The sequence below is a fragment of the Oryza brachyantha genome, unplaced genomic scaffold (genome assembly GCF_000231095.2).
Source record: "Oryza brachyantha unplaced genomic scaffold, ObraRS2 ChrUN-Ctg46, whole genome shotgun sequence".
NCBI classification, from domain to species: domain Eukaryota; kingdom Viridiplantae; phylum Streptophyta; class Magnoliopsida; order Poales; family Poaceae; genus Oryza; species Oryza brachyantha.
In genome coordinates this window covers 604052-619723 of record NW_024427246.1, presented here as the reverse complement: position 1 = coordinate 619723, position 15672 = coordinate 604052, and the positions used below count along the sequence as shown (strand labels likewise).

The window sequence follows — 15672 nt, the reverse complement described above, 5'->3', positions numbered from 1 at the left end:
CCTTCTGTCCAGGACAGACGTCCCGCCGTTCGCTCGGGGTACACGTATCTCGCTTTTCGCTCTCATGAGACCCTGCCGTTCGTACGCGGTACGAGTCAGCCGCTTATTCGCTCCTACGACGGCACGGTTCGCCCCGGGCGGACGGGTAAGGGCCACGCGCGGGGAGCATAAGGGGGCAGGCGGTGCGAGACATGCCGGATGCGATCATACCAGCACTAAAGCACCGGATACCATCAGAACTCCGAAGTTAAGCGTGCTTGGGCGAGAGTAGTACTAGGACCTCGGTCGAGCCATTCGTTTATCGCTCGTGACGCGCGTGCCTAGCGACGCCGTCGTTCGTTCCACCTTCTATCCGGGACAGACGTCCCGCCGTTCGCTCGGGGTACACGTATCTCGCTTTTCGCTCTCATGAGACCCTGCCGTTCGTACGCGGTACGAGTCAGCCGCTTATTCGCTCCTACGACGGCACGGTTCGCCCCGGGCGGACGGATAAGGGCCACGCGCGGGGAGCATAAGGGGGCAGGTGGTGCGAGACATGCCGGATGCGATCATACCAGCACTAAAGCACCGGATCCCATCAGAACTCCGAAGTTAAGCGTGCTTGGGCGAGAGTAGTACTAGGATGGTTGACCTCCTAGGAAGTCCTCGTGTTGCATCCCTCTTTTTAGCCGTTTTGGGTTCTTCGTCGAGACATTCGTTCATTTTTGCCGTTTTGGGACCTCGGTCGAGCCATTCGTTCATTTTTACCGTTTTCGGTACTTGCCGGAGCCATTCGTTCGGCCTACGCGTTTATCGCTCGTGACGCGCGTGCCTGGCGACGCCGTCGTTCCTTCCACCTTCTGTCCGGGGCAGACGTCCCGCCGTTCGCTCGGGGTACACGTATCTCGCTTTTCGCTCTCATGAGACCCTGCCGTTCGTACGCGGTACGAGTCAGCCGCTTATTCGCTCCTACGACGGCACGGTTCGCCCCGGGCGGACGGGTAAGGGCCACGCGTGGGGAGCATAAGGGGGCAGGCGGTGCGAGACATGCCGGATGCGATCATACCAGCACTAAAGCAGTGGATCCCATCAGAACTCCGAAGTTAAGCGTGCTTGGGCGAGAGTAGTACTAGGATGGGTGACCTCCTGGGAAGTCATGGTGTTGCATCCCTCTTTTTAGCCGTTTTGGGTTCTTCGTCGAGACATTCGTTCATTTTTGCCGTTTTGGGACCTCGGTCGAGCCATTCGTTCATTTTTACCGTTTTCGGTACTTGCCGGAGCCATTCGTTCGGCCTACGCGTTTATCGCTCGTGACGCGCGTGCCTGGCGACGCCGTCGTTCCTTCCACCTTCTGTCCGGGACAGACGTCCCGCCGTTCGCTCGGGGTACACGTATCTCGCTTTTCGCTCTCATGAGACCCTGCCGTTTGTACGCGGTACGAGTCAGCCGCTTATTCGCTCCTACGACGGCACGGTTCGCCCCGGGCGGACGGGTAAGGGCCACGCGCGGGGAGCATAAGGGGGCAGGCGGTGCGAGACATGCCGGATGCGATCATACCAGCACTAAAGCACCGGATCCCATCAGAACTCCGAAGTTAAGCGTGCTTGGGCGAGTAGTACTAGGATGGGTGTCCTCCTGGGAAGTCCTCGTGTTGCATCCCTCTTTTTAGCCGTTTTGGGTTCTTCGTCGAGACATTCGTTCATTTTTGCCGTTTTGGGACCTCGGTCGAGCCATTCGTTCATTTTTACCGTTTTCGGTACTTGCCGGAGCCATTCGTTCGGCCTACGCGTTTATCGCTTGTGACGCGCGTGCCTGGCGACGCCGTCGTTCCTTCCACCTTCTGTCCGGGACAGACGTCCCGCCGTTCGCTCGGGGTACACATATCTCGCTTTTCGCTCTCATGAGACCCTGCCGTTCGTACGCGGTACGAGTCAGCCGCTTATTCGCTCCTACGACGGCACGGTTCGCCCCGGGCGGACGGGTAAGGGCCACGCGCGGGGAGCATAAGGGGGCAGGCGGTGCGAGACATGCCGGATGCGATCATACCAGCACTAAAGCACCGGATCCCATCAGAACTCCGAAGTTAAGCGTGCTTGGGCGAGAGTAGTACTAGGATCGGTGACCTCCTGGGAAGTCCTCGTGTTGCATCCCTCTTTTTAGCCGTTTTGGGTTCTTCGTCGAGACATTCGTTCATTTTTGCCGTTTTGGGACCTCGGTCGAGCCATTCGTTCATTTTTACCGTTTTCGGTACTTGCCGGAGCCATTCGTTCGGCCTACGCGTTTATCGCTCGTGACGCGCGTGCCTGGCGACGCCGTCGTTCCTTCCACCTTCTGTCCGGGACAGACGTCCCGCCGTTCGCTCGGGGTACACGTATCTCGCTTTTCGCTCTCATGAGACCCTGCCGTTCGTACGCGGTACGAGTCAGCCGCTTATTCGCTCCTACGACGGCACGGTTCGCCCCGGGCGGACGGGTAAGGGCCACGCGCGGGGAGCATAAGGGGGCAGGCGGTGCGAGACATGCCGGATGCGATCATACCAGCACTAAAGCACCGGATCCCATCAGAACTCCGAAGTTAAGCGTACTTGGGCGAGAGTAGTACTAGGATGGGTGACCTCTTGGGAAGTCCTTGTGTTGCGTCCTTCTTTTTAGCCGTTTTGGGTTCTTCGTCGAGACATTCGTTCATTTTTGCTGTTTTGGGACCTCGGTCGAGCCATTCGTTCATTTTTACCGTTTTCGGTACTTGCCGGAGCCATTCGTTCGGCCTACGCGTTTATCGCTCGTGACGCGCGTGCCTGCCGACGCCGTCGTTCGTTCCACCTTCTATCCGGGACAAACGTCCCGCCGTTCGCTCGGGGTACACGTATCTCGCTTTTCGCTCTCATGAGACCCTGCCGTTCGTACGCGGTACGAGTCAGCCGCTTATTCGCTCCTACGACGGCACGGTTCGCCCCGGGTGGACGGGTATGGGCCACGCGCGGGGAGCATAAGGGGGCAGGCGGTGCAAGACATGCCGGATGCGATCATACCAGCACTAAAGCAGTGGATCTCATCAGAACTCCGAAGTTAAGCGTGCTTGGGCGAGAGTAGTACTAGGATGGGTGACCTCCTGGGAAGTCATGGTGTTGCATCCCTCTTTTTAGCCGTTTTGGGTTCTTCGTCGAGACATTCGTTCATTTTTGCCGTTTTGGGACCTCGGTCGAGCCATTCGTTCATTTTTACCGTTTTCGGTACTTGCCGGAGCCATTCGTTCGGCCTACGCGTTTATCGCTCGTGACGCGCGTGCCTGGCGACGCCGTCGTTCCTTCCACCTTCTGTCCGGGACAGACGTCCCGCCGTTCGCTCGGGGTACACGTATCTCGCTTTTCGCTCTCATGAGACCCTGCCGTTCGTACGCGGTACGAGTCAGCCGCTTATTCGCTCCTACGACGGCACGGTTCGCCCCGGGCGGACGGGTAAGGGCCACGCGCGGGGAGCATAAGGGGGCAGGCGGTGCGAGACATGCCGGATGCGATCATACCAGCACTAAAGCACCGGATCCCATCAGAACTCCGAAGTTAAGCGTGCTTGGGCGAGTAGTACTAGGATGGGTGACCTCCTGGGAAGTCCTCTTGTTGCATCCCTCTTTTTAGCCGTTTTGGGTTCTTCGTCGAGACATTCGTTCATTTTTTGCCGTTTTGGGACCTCGGTCGAGCCATTCGTTCATTTTTACCGTTTTCGGTACTTGCCGGAGCCATTCGTTCGGCCTACGCGTTTATCACTCGTGACGCGCGTGCCTGGCGACGCCGTCGTTCCTTCCACCTTCTGTCCGGGACAGACGTCCCGCCGTTCGCTCGGGGTACACATATCTCGCTTTTCGCTCTCATGAGACCCTGCCGTTCGTACGCGGTACGAGTCAGCCGCTTATTCGCTCCTACGACGGCACGGTTCGCCCCGGGCGGACGGGTAAGGGCCACGCGCGGGGAGCATAAGGGGGCAGGCGGTGCGAGACATGTCGGATGCGATCATACCAGCACTAAAGCACCGGATCCCATCAGAATTCCGAAGGTAAGCGTGCTTGGGCGAGAGTAGTACTAGGATGGGTGACCTCCTGGGAAGTCCTCGTGTTGCATCCCTCTTTTTAGCCGTTTTGGGTTCTTCGTCGAGACATTCGTTCATTTTTGCCGTTTTGGGACCTCGGTCGAGCCATTCGTTCATTTTTACCGTTTTTGGTACTTGCCGGAGCCATTCGTTCGGCCTACGCGTTTATCGCTCGTGACGCGCGTGCCTGGCGACGCCGTCGTTCCTTCCACCTTCTGTCCGGGGCAGACGTCCCGCCGTTCGCTCGGGGTACACGTATCTCGCTTTTCGCTCTCATGAGACCCTGCCGTTCGTACGCGGTACGAGTCAGCCGCTTATTCGCTCCTACGACGGCACGGTTCGCCCCGGGCAGACGGGTAAGGGCCACGCGCGGGGAGCATAAGGGGGCAGGCGGTGCAAGACATGCCGGATGCGATCATACCAGCACTAAAGCAGTGGATCTCATCAGAACTCCGAAGTTAAGCGTGCTTGGGCGAGAGTAGTACTAGGATGGGTGACCTCCTGGGAAGTCATGGTGTTGCATCCCTCGAGACATTCGTTCATTTTTGCCGTTTTGGGACCTCGGTCGAGCCATTCGTTCATTTTTACCGTTTTCGGTACTTGCCGGAGCCATTCGTTCGGCCTACGCGTTTATCGCTCGTGACGCGCGTGCCTGGCGACGCCGTCGTTCCTTCCACCTTCTGTCCGGGACAGACGTCCCGCCGTTCGCTCGGGGTACACGTATCTCGCTTTTCGCTCTCATGAGACCCTGCCGTTCGTACGCGGTACGAGTCAGCCGCTTATTCGCTCCTACGACGGCACGGTTCGCCCCGGGCGGACGGGTAAGGGCCACGCGCGGGGAGCATAAGGGGGCAGGCGGTGCGAGACATGCCGGATGCGATCATACCAGCACTAAAGCACCGGATCCCATCAGAACTCCGAAGTTAAGCGTGCTTGGGCGAGTAGTACTAGGATGGGTGACCTCCTGGGAAGTCCTCTTGTTGCATCCCTCTTTTTAGCCGTTTTGGGTTCTTCGTCGAGACATTCGTTCATTTTTGCCGTTTTGGGACCTCGGTCGAGCCATTCGTTCATTTTTACCGTTTTCGGTACTTGCCGGAGCCATTCGTTCGGCCTACGCGTTTATCGCTCGTGACGCGCGTGCCTGGCGACGCCGTCGTTCCTTCCACCTTCTGTCCGGGACAGACGTCCCGCCGTTCGCTCGGGGTACACATATCTCGCTTTTCGCTCTCATGAGACCCTGCCGTTCGTACGCGGTACGAGTCAGCCGCTTATTCGCTCCTACGACGGCACGGTTCGCCCCGGGCGGACGGGTAAGGGCCACGCGCGGGGAGCATAAGGGGGCAGGCGGTGCGAGACATGTCGGATGCGATCATACCAGCACTAAAGCACCGGATCCCATCAGAACTCCGAAGGTAAGCGTGCTTGGGCGAGAGTAGTACTAGGATGGGTGACCTCCTGGGAAGTCCTCGTGTTGCATCCCTCTTTTTAGCCGTTTTGGGTTCTTCGTCGAGACATTCGTTCATTTTTGCCGTTTTGGGACCTCGGTCGAGCCATTCGTTCATTTTTACCGTTTTTGGTACTTGCCGGAGCCATTCGTTCGGCCTACGCGTTTATCGCTCGTGACGCGCGTGCCTGGCGACGCCGTCGTTCCTTCCACCTTCTGTCCGGGACAGACGTCCCGCCGTTCGCTCGGGGTACACGTATCTCGCTTTTCGCTCTCATGAGACCCTGCCGTTCGTACGCGGTACGAGTCAGCCGCTTATTCGCTCCTACGACGGCACGGTTCGCCCCGGGCAGACGGGTAAGGGCCACGCGCGGGGAGCATAAGGGGGCAGGCGGTGCGAGACATGTTAGATGCGATCATACCAGCACTAAAGCAGCGGATCCCATCAGAACTCCGAAGTTAAGCGTGCTTGGGCGAGAGTAGTACTAGGATGGGTGACCTCCCTGGAAGTCATTGTGTTGCATCCCTCTTTTTAGCCGTTTTGGGTTCTTCGTCGAGACATTCGTTCATTTTTGCCGTTTTGGGACCTCGGTCGAGCCATTCGTTCATTTTTACCGTTTTCGGTACTTGCCGGAGCCATTCGTTCGGCCTACGCGTTTATCGCTCGTGACGCGCGTGCCTGGCGACGCCGTCGTTCCTTCCACCTTCTGTCCGGGACAGACGTCCCGCCGTTCGCTCGGGGTACACATATCTCGCTTTTCGCTCTCATGAGACCCTGCCGTTCGTACGCGGTACGAGTCAGCCGCTTATTCGCTCCTACGACGGCACGGTTCGCCCCGGGCGGACGGGTAAGGGCCACGCGCGGGGAGCATAAGGGGGCAGGCGGTGCGAGACATGCCGGATGCGATCATACCAGCACTAAAGCACCGGATCCCATCAGAACTCCGAAGTTAAGCGTGCTTGGGCGAGTAGTACTAGGATGGGTGATCTCCTGGGAAGTCCTTGTGTTGCGTCCTTCTTTTTAGCCGTTTTGGGTTCTTCGTCGAGACATTCGTTCATTTTTGCTGTTTTGGGACCTCGGTCGAGCCATTCGTTCATTTTTACCGTTTTCGGTACTTGCCGGAGCCATTCGTTCGGCCTACGCGTTTATCGCTCGTGACGCGCGTGCCTGCCGACGCCGTCGTTCGTTCCACCTTCTATCCGGGACAGACGTCCCGCCGTTCGCTCGGGGTACACGTATCTCGCTTTTCGCTCTCATGAGACCCTGCCGTTCGTACGCGGTACGAGTCAGCCGCTTATTCGCTCCTACGACGGCACGGTTCGCCCCGGGCGGACGGGTAAGGGCCACGCGCGGGGAGCATAAGGGGGCAGGCGGTGCAAGACATGCCGGATGCGATCATACCAGCTCTAAAGCAGCGGATCCCATCAGAACTCCGAAGTTAAGCGTGCTTGGGCGAGAGTAGTACTAGGATGGGTGACCTCCTGGAAGTCATGGTGTTGCATCCCTCTTTTTAGCCGTTTTGGGTTCTTCGTCGAGACATTCGTTCATTTTTGCCGTTTTGGGACCTCGGTCGAGCCATTCGTTCATTTTTACCGTTTTCGGTACTTGCCGGAGCCATTCGTTCGGCCTACGCGTTTATCGCTCGTGACGCGCGTGCCTGGCGACGCCGTCGTTCGTTCGACCTTCTGTCCGGGACAGACGTCCCGCCGTTCGCTCGGGGTACACGTATCTCGCTTTTCGCTCTCATGAGACCCTGCCGTTCGTACGCGGTACGAGTCAGCCGCTTATTCGCTCCTACGACGGCACGGTTCGCCCCGGGCGGACGGGTAAGGGCCACGCGCGGGGAGCATAAGGGGGCAGGCGGTGCGAGACATGCTGGATGTGATCATACCAGCACTTAAGCACCGGATCCCATCAGAACTCCAAAGTTAAGCGTGCTTGGGTGAGAGTAGCACTAGGATGGGTGACCTCCTGGGATGTCCTCATTTGCATCCCTCTTTTTAGCCGTTTTGGGTTCTTCGTCGAGACATTCGTTCATTTTTGCTGTTTTGGGACCACGGTCGAGCCATTCGTTCATTTTTACCGTTTTCGGTACTTGCCGGAGCCATTCGTTCGGCCTACGCGTTTATCGCTCGTGACGCGCGTGCCTGGCGACGCCGTCGTTCGTTCCACCTTCTGTCCGGGACAGACGTCCCGCCGTTCGCGCGGGGTACACGTATCTCGCTTTTCGCTCTCATGAGACCCTGCCGTTCGTACGCGGTACGAGTCAGCCGCTTATTCGCTCCTACGACGGCACGGTTCGCCCCGGGCGGACGGGTAAGGGCCACGCGCGGGGAGCATAAGGGGGCAGGCGCTGCGTGGCATGCTAGATGTGATCATACCAGCACTAAAGCACCGGTTCCCATCAGAACACCGAAGTTAAGCGTGCTTAGACGAGAGTAGCACTAGGATGGGTGACCTCCTGGGAAGTCCTCATGTTGCATCCCTCTTTTTAGCCGTTTTGGGTTCTTGGTCGGGACATTCGTTCATTTTTGCCGTTTTGGAACCTCGATCGAGCCATTCGTTCATTTTTACCGTTTTCGGTACTTGCCGGAGCCATTCGTTCGGCCTACGCGTTTATCGCTCGTGACGCGCGTGCCTGGCGACGCCGTCGTTCGTTCCACCTTCTGTCCGGGACAGACGTCCCGCCGTTCGCTCGGGGTACACGTATCTCGCTTTTCGCTCTCATGAGACCCTGCCGTTCGTACGCGGTACGAGTCAGCCGCTTATTCGCTCCTACGACGGCACGGTTCGCCCCGGGCGGACGGGTAAGGGCCACGCGCGGGGAGCATAAGGGGGCAGGCGGTGCGAGACATGCTGGATGCGATCATACCAGCACTAAAGCACCGGATCCCATTAGAACTCCGAAGTTTAGCGTGCTTGGGCGAGAGTAGTACTAGGATGGGTGACCTCTTGGGAAGTCCTTGTGTTGCATCCCTCTTTTTAGCCGTTTTGGGTTCTTCGTCGAGACATTCGTTCATTTTTGCTGTTTTGGGACCTCGGTCGAGCCATTCGTTCATTTTTACCGTTTTCGGTACTTGCCGGAGCCATTCGTTCGGCCTACGCGTTTATCGCTCGTGACGCGCGTGCCTGGCGACGCCGTCGTTCGTTCCACCTTCTGTCCGGGACAGACGTCCCGCCGTTCGCTCGGGGTACACGTATCTCGCTTTTCGCTCTCATGAGACCCTGCCGTTCGTACGCGGTACGAGTCAGCCGCTTATTCGCTCCTACGACGGCACGGTTCGCCCCGGGCGGACGGGTAAGGGCCACGCGCGGGGAGCATAAGGGGGCAGGCGCTGCGTGGCATGCTAGATGTGATCATACCAGCACTAAAGCACCGGTTCCCATCAGAACACCGAAGTTAAGCGTGCTTAGACGAGAGTAGCACTAGGATGGGTGACCTCCTGGGAAGTCCTCATGTTGCATCCCTCTTTTTAGCCGTTTTGGGTTCTTGGTCGGGACATTCGTTCATTTTTGCCGTTTTGGAACCTCGATCGAGCCATTCGTTCATTTTTACCGTTTTCGGTACTTGCCGGAGCCATTCATTCGGCCTACGCGTTTATCGCTCGTGACGCGCGTGCCTGGCGACGCCGTCGTTCGTTCCACCTTCTGTCCGGGACAGACGTCCCGCCGTTCGCTCGGGGTACACGTATCTCGCTTTTCGCTCTCATGAGACCCTGCCGTTCGTACGCGGTACGAGTCAGCCGCTTATTCGCTCCTACGACGGCACGGTTCGCCCCGGGCGGACGGGTAAGGGCCACGCGCGGGGAGCATAAGGGGGCAGGCGGTGCGAGACATGCTGGATGCGATCATACCAGCACTAAAGCACCGGATCCCATTAGAACTCCGAAGTTAAGCGTGCTTGGGCGAGAGTAGTACTAGGATGGGTGACCTCTTGGGAAGTCCTTGTGTTGCATCCCTCTTTTTAGCCGTTTTGGGTTCTTCGTCGAGACATTCGTTCATTTTTGCTGTTTTGGGACCTCGGTCGAGCCATTCGTTCATTTTTACCGTTTTCGGTACTTGCCGGAGCCATTCGTTCGGCCTACGCGTTTATCGCTCGTGACGCGCGTGCCTGGCGACGCCGTCGTTCGTTCCACCTTCTGTCCGGGACAGACGTCCCGCCGTTCGCTCGGGGTACACGTATCTCGCTTTTCGCTCTCATGAGACCCTGCCGTTCGTACGCGGTACGAGTCAGCCGCTTATTCGCTCCTACGACGGCACGGTTCGCCCCGGGCGGACGGGTAAGGGCCACGCGAGGGGAGCATAAGGGGGCAGGCGGTGCGAGACATGCTGGATGCGATCATACCAGCACTAAAGCACCGGATCCCATTAGAATTCGAAGTTAAGCGTGCTTGGGTGAAAGTAGTACTAGGATGGGTGACCTCTTGGGAAGTCCTTGTCGAGACATTCGTTCATTTTTGCTGTTTTGGGACCTCGGTCGAGCCATTCGTTCATTTTTACCGTTTTCGGTACTTGCCGGAGCCATTCGTTCGGCCTACGCGTTTATCGCTCGTGACGCGCGTGCCTGGCGACGCCGTCGTTCGTTCCAATTTCTGTCCGGGACAGACGTCCCGCCGTTCGCTCGGGGTACACGTATCTCGCTTTTCGCTCTCATGAGACCCTGCCGTTCGTACGCGGTACGAGTCAGCCGCTTATTCGCTCCTACGACGGCACGGTTCGCCCCGGGCGGACGGGTAAGGGCCACGCGCGGGGAGCATAAGGGGGCAGGCGGTGCGAGACATGCCAGATGCGATCATACCAGCACTAAAGCACCGGATCCCATCAGAACTCCAAAGTTAAGCGTGCTTGGGCGAGAGTAGGACTAGGATGGGTGACCTCCTGGGAAGTCCTCGTGTTGCATCCCTCTTTTTAGCCGTTTTGGGTTCTTCGTCGAGACATTCGTTCATTTTTGCCGTTTTGGGAGCTCGGTCGAGCCATTCGTTCATTTTTACCGTTTTCGGTACTTGCCGGAGCCATTCGTTCGGCCTACGCGTTTATCGCTCGTGACGCGCGTGCCTGGCGACGCCGTCGTTCCTTCCACCTTCTGTCCGGGACAGACGTCCCGCCGTTCGCTCGGGGTACACGTATCTCGCTTTTCGCTCTCATGAGACCCTGCCGTTCGTACGCGGTACGAGTCAGCCGCTTATTCGCTCCTACGACGGCACGGTTCGCCCCGGGCGGACGGGTAAGGGCCACGCGCGGGGAGCATAAGGGGGCAGGCGGTGCGAGTCATGCCAGATGCGATCATACCAGCACTAAAGCACCGGATCCCATCAGAACTCCGAAGTTAAGCGTGCTTGGGCGAGAGTAGGACTAGGATGGGTGACCTCCTGGGAAGTCCTCGTGTTGCATCCCTCTTTTTAGCCGTTTTGGGTTCTTCGTCGAGACATTCGTTCATTTTTGCCGTTTTGGGACCTCGGTCGAGCCATTCGTTCATTTTTACCGTTTTCGGTACTTGCCGGAGCCATTCGTTCGGCCTACGCGTTTATCGCTCGTGACGCGCGTGCCTGGCGACGCCGTCGTTCCTTCCACCTTCTGTCCGGGACAGACGTCCCGCCGTTCGCTCGGGGTACACGTATCTCGCTTTTCGCTCTCATGAGACCCTGCCGTTCGTACGCGGTACGAGTCAGCCGCTTATTCGCTCCTACGACGGCACGGTTCGCCCCGGGCGGACGGGTAAGGGCCACGCGCGGGGAGCATAAGGGGGCAGGCGGTGCGAGACATGTCGGATGCGATCATACCAGCACTAAAGCACCGGATCCCATCAGAACTCCGAAGTTAAGCGTGCTTGGGCGAGAGTAGTACTAGGATGGCTGACCTCCTGGGAAGTCCTCGTGTTGCATCCCTCTTTTTAGCCGTTTTGGGTTCTTCGTCGAGACATTCGTTCATTTTTGCCGTTTTGGGACCTCGGTCGAGCCATTCGTTCATTTTTACCGTTTTCGGTACTTGCCGGAGCCATTCGTTCGGCCTACGCGTTTATCGCTCGTGACGCGCGTGCCTGGCGACGCCGTCGTTCCTTCCACCTTCTGTCCGGGGCAGACGTCCCGCCGTTCGCTCGGGGTACACGTATCTCGCTTTTCGCTCTCATGAGACCCTGCCGTTCGTACGCGGTACGAGTCAGCCGCTTATTCGCTCCTACGACGGCACGGTTCGCCCCGGGCAGACGGGTAAGGGCCACGCGCGGGGAGCATAAGGGGGCAGGCGGTGCAAGACATGCCGGATGCGATCATACCAGCTCTAAAGCAGCGGATCCCATCAGAACTCCGAAGTTAAGCGTGCTTGGGCGAGAGTAGTACTAGGATGGGTGACCTCCTGGAAGTCATGGTGTTGCATCCCTCTTTTTAGCCGTTTTGGGTTCTTCGTCGAGACATTCGTTCATTTTTGCCGTTTTGGGACCTCGGTCGAGCCATTCGTTCATTTTTACCGTTTTCGGTACTTGCCGGAGCCATTCGTTCGGCCTACGCGTTTATCGCTCGTGACGCGCGTGCCTGGCGACGCCGTCGTTCGTTCGACCTTCTGTCCGGGACAGACGTCCCGCCGTTCGCTCGGGGTACACGTATCTCGCTTTTCGCTCTCATGAGACCCTGCCGTTCGTACGCGGTACGAGTCAGCCGCTTATTCGCTCCTACGACGGCACGGTTCGCCCCGGGCGGACGGGTAAGGGCCACGCGCGGGGAGCATAAGGGGGCAGGCGGTGCGAGTCATGCCAGATGCGATCATACCATCACTAAAGCACCGGATCCCATCAGAACTCCGAAGTTAAGCGTGCTTGGGCGAGAGTAGGACTAGGATGGGTGACCTCCTGGGAAGTCCTCGTGTTGCATCCCTCTTTTTAGCCGTTTTGGGTTCTTCGTCGAGACATTCGTTCATTTTTGCCGTTTTGGGACCTCGGTCGAGCCATTCGTTCATTTTTACCGTTTTCGGTACTTGCCGGAGCCATTCGTTCGGCCTACGCGTTTATCGCTCGTGACGCGCGTGCCTGGCGACGCCGTCGTTCCTTCCACCTTCTGTCCGGGACAGACGTCCCGCCGTTCGCTCGGGGTACACGTATCTCGCTTTTCGCTCTCATGAGACCCTGCCGTTCGTACGCGGTACGAGTCAGCCGCTTATTCGCTCCTACGACGGCACGGTTCGCCCCGGGCGGACGGGTAAGGGCCACGCGCGGGGAGCATAAGGGGGCAGGCGGTGCGTGACATGTCGGATGCGATCATACCAGCACTAAAGCACCGGATCCCATCAGAACTCCGAAGTTAAGCGTGCTTGGGCGAGAGTAGTACTAGGATGGGTGACCTCCTGGGAAGTCCTCGTGTTGCATCCCTCTTTTTAGCCGTTTTGGGTTCTTCGTCGAGACATTCGTTCATTTTTGCCGTTTTGGGACCTCGGTCGAGCCATTCGTTCATTTTTACCGTTTTCGGTACTTGCCGGAGCCATTCGTTCGGCCTACGCGTTTATCGCTCGTGACGCGCGTGCCTGGCGACGCCGTCGTTCCTTCCACCTTCTGTCCGGGGCAGACGTCCCGCCGTTCGCTCGGGGTACACGTATCTCGCTTTTCGCTCTCATGAGACCCTGCCGTTCGTACGCGGTACGAGTCAGCCGCTTATTCGCTCCTACGACGGCACGGTTCGCCCCGGGCAGACGGGTAAGGGCCACGCGCGGGGAGCATAAGGGGGCAGGCGGTGCAAGACATGCCGGATGCGATCATACCAGCTCTAAAGCAGCGGATCCCATCAGAACTCCGAAGTTAAGCGTGCTTGGGCGAGAGTAGTACTAGGATGGGTGACCTCCTGGAAGTCATGGTGTTGCATCCCTCTTTTTAGCCGTTTTGGGTTCTTCGTCGAGACATTCGTTCATTTTTGCCGTTTTGGGACCTCGGTCGAGCCATTCGTTCATTTTTACCGTTTTCGGTACTTGCCGGAGCCATTCGTTCGGCCTACGCGTTTATCGCTCGTGACGCGCGTGCCTGGCGACGCCGTCGTTCGTTCGACCTTCTGTCCGGGACAGACGTCCCGCCGTTCGCTCGGGGTACACGTATCTCGCTTTTCGCTCTCATGAGACCCTGCCGTTCGTACGCGGTACGAGTCAGCCGCTTATTCGCTCCTACGACGGCACGGTTCGCCCCGGGCGGACGGGTAAGGGCCACGCGCGGGGAGCATAAGGGGGCAGGCGGTGCGAGACATGCTGGATGTGATCATACCAGCACTTAAGCACCGGATCCAATCAGAACTCCGAAGTTAAGCGTGCTTGGGCGAGAGTAGCACTAGGATGGGTGACCTCCTGGGATGTCCTCATTTGCATCCCTCTTTTTAGCCGTTTTGGGTTCTTCGTCGAGACATTCGTTCATTTTTGCTGTTTTGGGACCACGGTCGAGCCATTCGTTCATTTTTACCGTTTTCGGTACTTGCCGGAGCCATTCGTTCGGCCCACGCGTTTATCGCTCGTGACGCGCGTGCCTGGCGACGCCGTCGTTCGTTCCACCTTCTGTCCGGGACAGACGTCCCGCCGTTCGCGCGGGGTACACGTATCTCGCTTTTCGCTCTCATGAGACCCTGCCGTTCGTACGCGGTACGAGTCAGCCGCTTATTCGCTCCTACGACGGCACGGTTCGCCCCGGGCGGACGGGTAAGGGCCACGCGCGGGGAGCATAAGGGGGCAGGCGGTGCGAGACATGCTGGATGCGATCATACCAGCACTAAAGCACCGGATCCAATTAGAATTCGAAGTTAAGCGTGCTTGGGCGAAAGTAGTACTAGGATGGGTGACGTCTTGGGAAGTCCTTGTGTTGCATCCCTATTTTTAGCCGTTTTGGGTTCTTCGTCGAGACATTCGTTCATTTTTGCTGTTTTGGGACCTCGGTCGAGCCATTCGTTCATTTTTACCGTTTTCGGTACTTGCCGGAGCCATTCGTTCGGCCTACGCGTTTATCGCTCGTGACGCGCGTGCCTGGCGACGCCGTCGTTCGTTCCACCTTCTGTCCGGGACAGACGTCCCGCCGTTCGCTCGGGGTACACGTATCTCGCTTTTCGCTCTCATGAGACCCTGCCGTTCGTACGCGGTACGAGTCAGCCGCTTATTCGCTCCTACGACGGCACGGTTCGCCCCGGGCGGACGGGTAAGGGCCACGCGAGGGGAGCATAAGGGGGCAGGCGGTGCGAGACATGCTGGATGCGATCATACCAGCACTAAAGCACCGGATCCAATTAGAATTCGAAGTTAAGCGTGCTTGGGCGAAAGTAGTACTAGGATGGGTGACGTCTTGGGAAGTCCTTGTGTTGCATCCCTATTTTTAGCCGTTTTGGGTTCTTCGTCGAGACATTCGTTCATTTTTGCTGTTTTGGGACCTCGGTCGAGCCATTCGTTCATTTTTACCGTTTTCGGTACTTGCCGGAGCCATTCGTTCGGCCTACGCGTTTATCGCTCGTGACGCGCGTGCCTGGCGACGCCGTCGTTCGTTCCAACTTCTGTCCGGGACAGACGTCCCGCCGTTCGCTCGGGGTACACGTATCTCGCTTTTCGCTCTCATGAGACCCTGCCGTTCATACGCGGTACGAGTCAGCCGCTTATTCGCTCCTACGACTGCACGGTTCGCCCCGGGCGGACGGGTAAGGGCCACGCGCGGGGAGCATAAGGGGGCAGGCGGTGTGAGACATGCCAGATGCGATCATACCAGCACTAAAGCACCGGATCCCATTAGAACTCCAAAGTTAAGCGTGCTTGGGCGAGAGTAGGACTAGGATGGGTGACCTCCTGGGAAGTCCTCGTGTTGCATCCCTCTTTTTAGCCGTTTTGGGTTCTTCGTCGAGACATTCGTTCATTTTTGCCGTTTTGGGAGCTCGGTCGAGCCATTCGTTCATTTTTACCGTTTTCGGTACTTGCCGGAGCCATTCGTTCGGCCTACGCGTTTATCGCTCGTGACGCGCGTGCCTGGCGACGCCGTCGTTCCTTCCACCTTCTGTCCGGGACAGACGTCCCGCCGTTCGCTCGGGGTACACGTATCTCGCTTTTCGCTCTCATGAGACCCTGCCGTTCGTACGCGGTACGAGTCAGCCGCTTATTCGCTCCTACGACGGCACGGTTCGCCCCGGGCGGACGGGTAAGGGCCACGCGCGGGGAGCATAAGGGGGCAGGCGGTG

At 58.3% G+C, this 15672-nt stretch overlaps 30 non-coding genes and 1 pseudogene across 30 annotated transcripts; all 31 read left to right on the top strand.

The window, feature by feature from the left end:
• The first annotated feature begins 540 nt into the window (after positions 1 to 540).
• LOC121056133 lies at positions 541 to 659 on the top strand. The gene has a single exon (XR_005813000.1). It is a non-coding gene; the product is annotated as a 5S ribosomal RNA (ribosomal RNA).
• A 372-nt stretch (positions 660 to 1031) lies between these two features.
• LOC121056339 lies at positions 1032 to 1150 on the top strand. The gene has a single exon (XR_005813200.1). It is a non-coding gene; the product is annotated as a 5S ribosomal RNA (ribosomal RNA).
• A 372-nt stretch (positions 1151 to 1522) lies between these two features.
• Positions 1523 to 1639, top strand: LOC121056245. Its single transcript, XR_005813111.1, has one exon. It is a non-coding gene; the product is annotated as a 5S ribosomal RNA (ribosomal RNA).
• Positions 1640 to 2011: 372 nt separating this feature from the next.
• LOC121056160 lies at positions 2012 to 2130 on the top strand. The gene has a single exon (XR_005813027.1). It is a non-coding gene; the product is annotated as a 5S ribosomal RNA (ribosomal RNA).
• Positions 2131 to 2502: 372 nt separating this feature from the next.
• Positions 2503 to 2621, top strand: LOC121056201. Its single transcript, XR_005813068.1, has one exon. It is a non-coding gene; the product is annotated as a 5S ribosomal RNA (ribosomal RNA).
• A 372-nt stretch (positions 2622 to 2993) lies between these two features.
• Positions 2994 to 3112, top strand: LOC121056380. The gene has a single exon (XR_005813240.1). It is a non-coding gene; the product is annotated as a 5S ribosomal RNA (ribosomal RNA).
• Positions 3113 to 3484: 372 nt separating this feature from the next.
• Positions 3485 to 3601, top strand: LOC121056317. Its single transcript, XR_005813181.1, has one exon. It is a non-coding gene; the product is annotated as a 5S ribosomal RNA (ribosomal RNA).
• Positions 3602 to 3974: 373 nt separating this feature from the next.
• Positions 3975 to 4093, top strand: LOC121056161. The gene has a single exon (XR_005813028.1). It is a non-coding gene; the product is annotated as a 5S ribosomal RNA (ribosomal RNA).
• Positions 4094 to 4465: 372 nt separating this feature from the next.
• LOC121056379 lies at positions 4466 to 4584 on the top strand. Its single transcript, XR_005813239.1, has one exon. It is a non-coding gene; the product is annotated as a 5S ribosomal RNA (ribosomal RNA).
• Positions 4585 to 4930: 346 nt separating this feature from the next.
• Positions 4931 to 5047, top strand: LOC121056315. Its single transcript, XR_005813180.1, has one exon. It is a non-coding gene; the product is annotated as a 5S ribosomal RNA (ribosomal RNA).
• A 372-nt stretch (positions 5048 to 5419) lies between these two features.
• LOC121056410 lies at positions 5420 to 5538 on the top strand. Its single transcript, XR_005813270.1, has one exon. It is a non-coding gene; the product is annotated as a 5S ribosomal RNA (ribosomal RNA).
• A 372-nt stretch (positions 5539 to 5910) lies between these two features.
• Positions 5911 to 6029, top strand: LOC121056433. The gene has a single exon (XR_005813291.1). It is a non-coding gene; the product is annotated as a 5S ribosomal RNA (ribosomal RNA).
• A 372-nt stretch (positions 6030 to 6401) lies between these two features.
• LOC121056352 lies at positions 6402 to 6518 on the top strand. Its single transcript, XR_005813213.1, has one exon. It is a non-coding gene; the product is annotated as a 5S ribosomal RNA (ribosomal RNA).
• A 372-nt stretch (positions 6519 to 6890) lies between these two features.
• Positions 6891 to 7008, top strand: LOC121056492. The gene has a single exon (XR_005813350.1). It is a non-coding gene; the product is annotated as a 5S ribosomal RNA (ribosomal RNA).
• A 372-nt stretch (positions 7009 to 7380) lies between these two features.
• LOC121056486 lies at positions 7381 to 7498 on the top strand. The gene has a single exon (XR_005813344.1). It is a non-coding gene; the product is annotated as a 5S ribosomal RNA (ribosomal RNA).
• Positions 7499 to 7870: 372 nt separating this feature from the next.
• On the top strand, positions 7871 to 7989 carry LOC121056498. The gene has a single exon (XR_005813356.1). It is a non-coding gene; the product is annotated as a 5S ribosomal RNA (ribosomal RNA).
• Positions 7990 to 8361: 372 nt separating this feature from the next.
• Positions 8362 to 8480, top strand: LOC121056199. The gene has a single exon (XR_005813066.1). It is a non-coding gene; the product is annotated as a 5S ribosomal RNA (ribosomal RNA).
• A 372-nt stretch (positions 8481 to 8852) lies between these two features.
• Positions 8853 to 8971, top strand: LOC121056497. The gene has a single exon (XR_005813355.1). It is a non-coding gene; the product is annotated as a 5S ribosomal RNA (ribosomal RNA).
• A 372-nt stretch (positions 8972 to 9343) lies between these two features.
• On the top strand, positions 9344 to 9462 carry LOC121056443. The gene has a single exon (XR_005813301.1). It is a non-coding gene; the product is annotated as a 5S ribosomal RNA (ribosomal RNA).
• Positions 9463 to 9834: 372 nt separating this feature from the next.
• Positions 9835 to 9953, top strand: LOC121056567 (annotated as a pseudogene).
• Positions 9954 to 10287: 334 nt separating this feature from the next.
• On the top strand, positions 10288 to 10406 carry LOC121056313. The gene has a single exon (XR_005813178.1). It is a non-coding gene; the product is annotated as a 5S ribosomal RNA (ribosomal RNA).
• A 372-nt stretch (positions 10407 to 10778) lies between these two features.
• Positions 10779 to 10897, top strand: LOC121056231. The gene has a single exon (XR_005813098.1). It is a non-coding gene; the product is annotated as a 5S ribosomal RNA (ribosomal RNA).
• Positions 10898 to 11269: 372 nt separating this feature from the next.
• On the top strand, positions 11270 to 11388 carry LOC121056466. The gene has a single exon (XR_005813324.1). It is a non-coding gene; the product is annotated as a 5S ribosomal RNA (ribosomal RNA).
• A 372-nt stretch (positions 11389 to 11760) lies between these two features.
• On the top strand, positions 11761 to 11878 carry LOC121056491. The gene has a single exon (XR_005813349.1). It is a non-coding gene; the product is annotated as a 5S ribosomal RNA (ribosomal RNA).
• A 372-nt stretch (positions 11879 to 12250) lies between these two features.
• Positions 12251 to 12369, top strand: LOC121056362. Its single transcript, XR_005813223.1, has one exon. It is a non-coding gene; the product is annotated as a 5S ribosomal RNA (ribosomal RNA).
• Positions 12370 to 12741: 372 nt separating this feature from the next.
• On the top strand, positions 12742 to 12860 carry LOC121056141. The gene has a single exon (XR_005813008.1). It is a non-coding gene; the product is annotated as a 5S ribosomal RNA (ribosomal RNA).
• Positions 12861 to 13232: 372 nt separating this feature from the next.
• On the top strand, positions 13233 to 13350 carry LOC121056490. The gene has a single exon (XR_005813348.1). It is a non-coding gene; the product is annotated as a 5S ribosomal RNA (ribosomal RNA).
• A 372-nt stretch (positions 13351 to 13722) lies between these two features.
• On the top strand, positions 13723 to 13840 carry LOC121056516. Its single transcript, XR_005813374.1, has one exon. It is a non-coding gene; the product is annotated as a 5S ribosomal RNA (ribosomal RNA).
• Positions 13841 to 14212: 372 nt separating this feature from the next.
• Positions 14213 to 14330, top strand: LOC121056528. Its single transcript, XR_005813386.1, has one exon. It is a non-coding gene; the product is annotated as a 5S ribosomal RNA (ribosomal RNA).
• A 372-nt stretch (positions 14331 to 14702) lies between these two features.
• On the top strand, positions 14703 to 14820 carry LOC121056527. Its single transcript, XR_005813385.1, has one exon. It is a non-coding gene; the product is annotated as a 5S ribosomal RNA (ribosomal RNA).
• A 372-nt stretch (positions 14821 to 15192) lies between these two features.
• LOC121056328 lies at positions 15193 to 15311 on the top strand. Its single transcript, XR_005813192.1, has one exon. It is a non-coding gene; the product is annotated as a 5S ribosomal RNA (ribosomal RNA).
• Positions 15312 to 15672: the final 361 nt, after the last annotated feature.